Raw genomic sequence first — 8,135 nt, 5'->3', positions numbered from 1 at the left:
TGGCCCCCTCTGCTGGGCCTCGGAAGAAAAATATGGGGGGGGTCGGGGGCGGGGAAAGCCAATCATGTTGATGACTGTGAAATACACCGTTTACGCTACAAAATAAAGAACTACCTTATGAAACCAGCAGGTGGAGCTAATGTTACTGTGTCTGCAACAGCTGTCATATGATTCGGAAACACCTGTGGTTCCCGTTGGGGACCGAGGCACAGGTCCTGTTAACTGAGTTTTGCAACTTCCCTTCATCGCAGGGAGAATGGCTAGATTTCAACTAGAAGTTAGTGAAAATAAAAGTTATTTTCCCTAAGTTCACAAACCTCTGAATTCTGACTGAGGCCCCCCATGTTCAGGATAACAGTTCTCAGTTGGGCATTTTCTGATATTCAAAAATTCATAAGAAAAAAAAAGAAAAAAACATTCATAATGAAGTGATCCTGATTGGGGTGGGTAGGAGGAGCAATTTACACATCAGAAGGCGGGGCCAGGAGGGCCAGAGGTGCAGCCCTGCGCTGTCTCCTGGCCACCATGCACATGGTGTCCTGCCAGGCCAACACAGGGGAGAAGCCTGATTGTAATGATCTGAGTCTAGAAGACAACGTTTGTTGAGTTTTACTTTTGTCAAAAGAACACATCAGGTGGAAAGAACGGAGGAAGATGTAAGCATCAGAAAGTCTGGTCAAATAAAAAGTAAAGGGAAAAAACCCTACAAAGTCTACATTATGATATGATTGTTATATTCACAAAGGTTGACCTGAGTCTTGACAAAGAGGGCAAGAAAGGTGAAGGTACAGGATGAAAAGCAGTTCTGGGCAGGGAAAGTCAGGTATACCTTAAGGCAGGTAGAGAGGCATGTGGGGAAACAGAGGAAGCTGATGGGGGAAGGGAAATCCACGTAGCTGGGCAGTTTACTGTGTCCTAACCACAGAGGGTCTTGAGTGTCGAGCTAAGGAATCTGGATACTAACCTCAAAGCACTGTAGGGTCACTGAAAGGTGTAAGCAGTCAGGTCCACCCATCCATTTAACTGGGTGGGGATGTCTACTCTGCCCTAGGCACCCCATCAGATACTTGGCACAGGCAGAAACCAGGTAGGGTCACTGCTAGTAGAAAGCCTACAGTCTGCAAGGAAGTAGAGTTACATTACTTATCCTAGTAAACAGCCAACACCAACACTTAAATAACCGAGGATGGGCCAGGCAGGCCTTGGTCTAAACCCTTTACTTACAGCTACCAGTAAATCTAATCAATACGCCTCTGAAGCAGGACCATCATTATGGCCATTTTACAGATGGGGAAAGTGAGGCAGATTGAGATTATTCAGGCAGCTGTTAAGAAGCTGAGCTAGGACTTGAGCCCAGGCAGTCTGGCTCCTGATATCATGCTCTTAACCTCCACTTTTGAGCCCATAAGGGGCTGCAGGGCATTCTGAGTGCTGTGATTGACTGGGATTGATTTGACTCTATAGAACAAACTGGGGAAAATTGATACCATCACCTTATTGAGGTCTTCAATTCATGAGCATGATATGTCTCTACCTATATTTGAATCTTCTTTTTCTTTTATCAGTGCTGTGTAGTTTTTAGTGTATAGCCTCGCTTCATATTTTGCTGTTTATATGTTTATACCTAAGTATGTTATTTACTTAGTGCTATTATAAACAATTTTTTTAATTTCAATTTTTCTTTGCTGGATTATATGAATACTTTTGTATACTGGACTTGTATTTCGTGACATTTCCACTTACTTATTAGTTCTAGGAGCTTTTTGTGGATTTGTTCAGAGTTTTTAATGCAGATATTAAGTCCTCTGAACAGAGACTTTTCTTTTTTTTCCCCTTTCCAACAAGTATATCTTTATTTTTCTTGTCTTATTACACTAGCTAGAATTTCAATACTATGTATTATATAGAGTGGTGAGAGAGAATATCCTTGTCTTGTCCCTTATCTTATGGGAAAGCATTCAATCTTTCATTGATAAGAATGATGTTAGCTGGGGGGGTGTTTTTTTTAATACAAATTGGTTTTTATTAGGCTAAGGAAGTTGTTTTCTTAGTTTGCTGTAAGTTTGTATTGTGAATGAATGGTAAATATCATTGAAAGTTTTTTTCCTGCATCTATTAATATGATCATATGGCTTTTCTTATTTAGTCTGCTAATCTAGTGAATTATGATAGATTTTTCCAGTGTTCGAAGGGCTTTGCTTTCGTGGAGTGAGTCTCACGAGGTCATGATGTATTATCTTTTTCATATATTGCTGTAATTGCATAGGTAACCTTTAGTTGAGTATTTTTATGCTTATGTACATGGGGGCTACTTCTTTATGGTTTTCTGTTGTTGTCATTGTATTTTCATTTCTTTGTCAGGTTTTGGTATTAGAGTGTAGTGGCCTCAGGAAATGAGTTGGAAAGTGTGTCTTCCTCTTCTGGAAGAGCTTTGTAGAATTAGAAGTATATCTTCCTTACAAGTTTGGTAGGATTCGCCAGTGGAACTATTTGGACTTGGCGTTTTCTTTCTATTTTTTGATGAATTTCAATGACAAATTTAATTTTTTTTAATAGACGCAGGATTCTTACACACTCTTAATTTTCCTGTGAGCTTTGGTAGTTTGTGTCTTTCAAGGAATAAGTCCATTTCACCTATGCTGTTGAACTCATGAGTGTACAGTTCTTAGTATTCTTTTATTGTCCTTTCAATATCCATAGGATCAGTATTGATGGCCCTTGTTTCATTCATTTTTGGTAATTTTTGTCTTTTATATTTGTTTTTGGTCAGTCTGACTAGAAGTTTATCAATTTTATTGATCTTTTTAAACAACTGACTTTTTGTTCCGTCATTTTTCTCTGTTTTTTAATTCCTTTGATTTCTGCTGTAATCTTACTTCCTTCCTCTTCTTGCTTTCATTTAAACTTACTCTTAAGTTTCTTGGCTCGGCTCTGGGCGCAGCTCCGGGCCCAGCCCCGGCCCCTTGACCATATTGTGCGGCCGCCCGAGAAGCCCCCGGCGCAGGCTCGTCGCGCTCCCGTCGCCGCCCGCACCCCAGGACGGCAGCACCGAGAGGCCCGGGCTACAGGCGCTGAAGAAGACGGGCCTGATGGAGGACGTGGGCGTGCAGGCCATGCTGCTGGGCTCCCGGCTCTGCAAGACCCGCTCGTGGATGTGGCACAAGGAGCCGCTGTACCTGCTGCAGGAAGACGGCCTGAGCGTGTGGTTCCAGCGGCGCATCCCGCGCGCGCCGTCGCAGCACATCTTCGAGCAGCACATCGAGGCCGTCCGCGAGGGCCACCAGCCCGAGGGCCTGCGGCCCTTCGGGGCCGCTTTCGAGCAGACGCGCTGCCTCACCCCTGCCTTCTAGGGGCGCCACATGAACTTGAACCTGGCGGCGCCCACGGCGGAGAAGGCTCAGCGCCGGGTGCGCGGGCTGGCCAAGCTGCGCGTGCGTCTTGACGCCATAAGCCAGCGCCGGCGCCTCGACCACCGGCGAGAGGTCTTATCTGCACCTGGCGGACTCCAACCAGGACAGTAAGGTGATTCCAACGAGGTCAAGAGCCTGCTCCCAGTGCTCAACGTGGGCACGATATGTACGCCTACTGCCTCTTCAAGGAGTGTGACCGCTCCGGCAGTGAGCAGCTCGAGGGGACTGAGATTGAGGAATTTCTGCGGCGGCTGCCGAAAGGCCCGGAGTTGAGGGAGCTCTTCCATCGGTACTTGAGCGGGGACCGTGTGCTGAGCGCCCCTGAGCTGCTGGAGTTCCTGGAGGACCAGGGCAAGGACAGCACTACGCTGGCCCGCGCCCAGCAGCTCATCCATGCCTGTGAGTTCAACGAGACAGCCAAGTAGCACGAGTGGATGACACTGGGGGGCTTCATGATGTATCTGTTGTCACCTGAGGGGGCTGCCGTGGACCTGGCCCACACGTGCGTGTCCAAGGACATGGACCAGCCGCTCGCCTCTCCTTCATCTCCTCCTCCCACAATACCTATCTGATTGACTCTCAGATCGGGGGCCCAGCAGCACCGAGGCCTACGTTAGGGCCTTTGCCCACAGATGCCGCCGTGTGGAGCTGGACTGCTGGGAGTGGCCGGGAGAGAAGCCGGTCATCTACCATGGCCACACCCTCAACCCCAAGATCCTCTTCCGAGATGCGATCCAGGCAGTGCGTGACCACGCCTTCACGCTGTCCCCATACCTGGTCATCCTGTCCCTCGAGAACCACTGTGGGCTGGAGCAGCAGGCTGCCATGGCCTGCCACCTCCACACCATCCTGGGGGACATGCTGGTGACACAGGTGGTGGACTCCCAGAACCCTGAAGAGCTGCCATCCCCAGAACAGCTGAAAGGCTGGGTGCCGGTGAAGGGGAAGAAGCTGCCAGCTGCTCGGAGTGGGGACAGTCGAATTCCATCAGACCTGGAGGAGGAGGAGGAAAAAGAGGAGGTGGGGGGCCACAGAGCAGAGGCGGAGGGCCAAGCAGATCTCCCCAGAGCTGTCGGCTCTGGCCACCCGCTTGTGGACCCTGCGCCTGGCCCCTACGCCACCCCATCCCTGCTAGGTCAGCTTCCTCAGGGAAGCCGCAAGGTCAAGAAGCTCATCCGAGAGGCAGGAACAGCTTCATCAGGCACAGTGCCCCCCAACTGACCCGAGTCTACCCGCTGGAGCTGCGGATGAACTCGGCCAAGTACAGCCCCCAGGAGATGTAGGACTTGGGCTGTCAGCTTATGGCCCTGAACTTCCAGGTTATGTGATGGACCTCATGCTGGGCGCTTCCTCATCAACGTGCAGTGTGGCTACGTCCTGAAACCCGCCTGTTTGCAGCAGCCCGACACAACCTTTGACCCTGAGTGTCCTGGACCCCGCAGAACCACTCTCACCATCCAGATGCTGACTGTGCACCAGCTGCCTAAGCTGAACGCCAAGAAGCCAAACTCCATCGGGATCCCGCTGGTGCGCACTGAGATCAATGGGGTACCGGCAGACTGTGCTCGCAGGGAGACCAACCATGTACTCAACAATGGCTTCACCCCGCTGAGGGCAGACCCTGCACTTCCAGTTGCCAGCTCCAGAGCTGGTGCTGGTACTGGTGCTGTTCATGGTAGAAGATTATGAGTCCACCTCCCCCAGTGGCTTTGTGGGCCAGTTTACACTGCCTCTCAACAGCCTGAAGCCAGGGTTCCTCCACATCCGCCTGCTTGCCAAGGACGGGGCCTCACTGTCACCAGCCATGCTTTGTCCACATCTGTATCCAGTGCTGCTGAGGGCGTGGCTGACCCCCCTGGGGTTCTGCAGGTGCCAGTCCTCATCCTGTGGCAGAAGCCCTCTCCTCCTCTGGAGTGGGCTGGTGATGGGAGAGCCAGCCCCTCCAGCCTGCCCACCCAGCCTGCTCGCCAGGCTCTGGTCTCAACTGGGTGCTGAGGGCTGCCTCAGCCCCTCCCGAAGAACAGGCGATTATCTCCTACCTGGGGCCTCAGCCCACCCGCCGTCATGGCTTATGAAGAGCCAGGACTTCCAGGAGACTTGAGGAGCAAGACGTGTAAGTCCTCAGCCACTCCCTGCTCCACAGCGGGGCCATCCCAGCCCCTTCCCACAAGGAGCCCAGCCACCCCTTTGCCCCCATCCCCAGGCATTAGCCCCCCACTAAGACCTTCCTTCCCCCTGCAGGCTTTCCTGGGCTCTCCCTCCAGCTCTTGAACCCGTGTTCCCTTCTCTTGTTAAAAGCAAGCTGGGAGAGGGCGGCTGGGGGCCCTGGACAAACCTAGGAGTTGATTTTTAACTTGTGTTATAAAAGAGCCCTGGAGAGGACAGCAGAACAAGACTATTTAAAAAATTAAGAATCAAGTTTATTAAAAAAAATTTACTCTTTCTTACTCATATTTTTAGGGGTACAACATACTGATTTGATACATTTATTTCACAATATGATTGACATTATAACGTTAATTAACACACTTGATATAATTGTCATTTCTTCTTTTGGTGAGAAGAGTTAAGATCTATCTCTTAGAGTTTAATGTTTACAGTACAGCTCTGTGTCTATAATCAACTTTACTGTGTATTATGCCTCCAACTTATTTATCTACCAGTTGCAAATATGTACCCTTAAACAACTTCTCTCCCCTTCCTCCAGCCTCTGGTCACCACTATTCCAGTCTCTGTTTTTTTTTTTTTTGAGTTTGGTGTTTTTAGAGTTAATATACATGAGATACCATACATTATTTCTCTTTGTCTTCCCTTTTTCACTTAGCATAATGTCCTCAGGTTTCATCCATGTTGTTGCCAAGGGCCAAATTTCCCTTTTTCTCATACCTGAGGAATATTCCATTATATGTATATGCAACATCTTTATCCATTCATCTGTTAATGGACAAATTCTCTGATTATTTACATATCTTGGCTATTGTAAATAGTGCTGCAATAAACATGGGAGTGTATATATTTCTTCAATAACCTGTTTTCATTTCCTTTGGATATATACCCAGAAGTGTGATTGCTGGATTATTTGGAAGATCATTTTTAGTTTTTGTGGAATTTCCATTCTGTTCTCTATAGTGGATGAACTGGTTTACCATCCCACCAACAACAGTGCACAAGAATCCTCTATTCTCCACATCTTTCAGCAAGATTTGTATCTCTTGTCTCCTTGATGATATGAAGTCCATATTATAAATTATTTATTTCATGGATTGTGTTTTTGGTACTTTAATAAAACAGCACTATACCCATGGTCAATCTAGGGTTTCTCCTGTTATCTTCAATGAGTTTTACAGTTCTGCATTTTACATTTAGGTCTTTGATACATTTAGGATTGTGTGTGTGTGTGTGTGTGTGTGTGTGTGTGTGTGTGTGTGTGTGTGTGTGTGTAATGTCAGTGCCTAGTTTCATTTTGGGAGGGGGCATGTGGATGTCCAGCTCTTCCAACACCATTTAAGAGACTATCCTTGCTCCCTTGTATCACCTTTGCTCCTTTGTTATAGATCAGTTAATAATATTTATGTGAGTTTCTTTACGGGTTTTCTGTTCTGTTTTCATTAATCTGTTTGTTCTTTGGACAAAACCACACCATCTTGATTACTGCAGCTTTATAGCAAATCTTGAAGTGAGGTAGCGTCAGTCTTCCAATATTGTTCTTGCCCATCAATTTAAAAAATTAAGGCTCTGGTCTCAACTGTGTGTGGACTACACTAAGTCTTTTCCTGCTCCCTATATACTTTAGAATCTTTATGTCAATGTTCATAAAATAATTTGCTGGGATTTCGATTGAGGTTGCATTAAATCTATAGATCAATTTGAGAGAAACTGATATCCTGAAAATATTAAGAGTTTGTACCCATCATAGACATCTTTCCATTTGTTTAGTTCTTTGATTTTATTCATTAAGATTTTGTAGTTTTTCTCATATAGATCTTATACATATTTTATTAGATTTATATTAAAGTATTTAATTTTGGTGTGCTAATGTAAATGGTATTGTGTTTTTAATTTGAAATTCCACTTGTTCATTTGTTAGAATATTGAAATCAATTTTTGTGTGTGTATGTGTGTGTGTATTAACCATATATTTTGAAACCTTGTTTTTACTCAAATTATTTCAGAGGGTTCTTGGTTCTTGTTGATTCTTTCAAGTTTATCACTTATCTGCATTCCTGAACTATGAAACTATGAACTATGAATATCTGGGCTAAGGAATAATTTCTCTTGATAAACAATTAACAAATACTGTAGGAAAAATATTTTAACTTTTCTTATTGACTTACTGAATGAAGAACAAGGACTTCCAGCACAGTGTTTAAAAGCAATGTTCAGAGGGGACCTCCTTGCCTTATTCTCGATCTTAGTGGAAAGTTTTAAGTGTCTCATCATTAAGTCTAATGTTAACTGTAGAGTTTTCTTCTAATGAAGGTACTGAGGATTGAACCCAGGACCTCATGCATGCTAAGCACATGCTCTACCACTGAGCTACACCCCACACTCCACAACTGTAGATTTTTTATAGATAGTCTTTATAAAATTGAGAAAGGTCTCCCCTGTTCCTAGTTTACTGAGAGTTTTAATTATGAATTAAATGATTGGATTGTGTATTCCAAGGGATTGCTTCATTTCATCTGGGTTATTAATTTGGGAGCACAGAGATATTCTTAGTATTTC

The 8,135-nt window shown here is 45.8% G+C and overlaps 1 pseudogene; it reads left to right on the top strand.

The window, feature by feature from the left end:
• The first annotated feature begins 2,225 nt into the window (after positions 1-2,225).
• LOC102531803 (1-phosphatidylinositol 4,5-bisphosphate phosphodiesterase delta-3 pseudogene) lies at positions 2,226-5,511 on the top strand (annotated as a pseudogene).
• The last annotated feature ends 2,624 nt before the right edge of the window (positions 5,512-8,135 follow it).

This window comes from Vicugna pacos, chromosome 3, assembly GCF_048564905.1.
Source record: "Vicugna pacos chromosome 3, VicPac4, whole genome shotgun sequence".
Taxonomy (NCBI): Eukaryota; Metazoa; Chordata; class Mammalia; order Artiodactyla; family Camelidae; genus Vicugna; species Vicugna pacos.
Note: the sequence above shows the minus strand (reverse complement) of the source record. Positions and strands in the feature narration are given on the sequence as shown.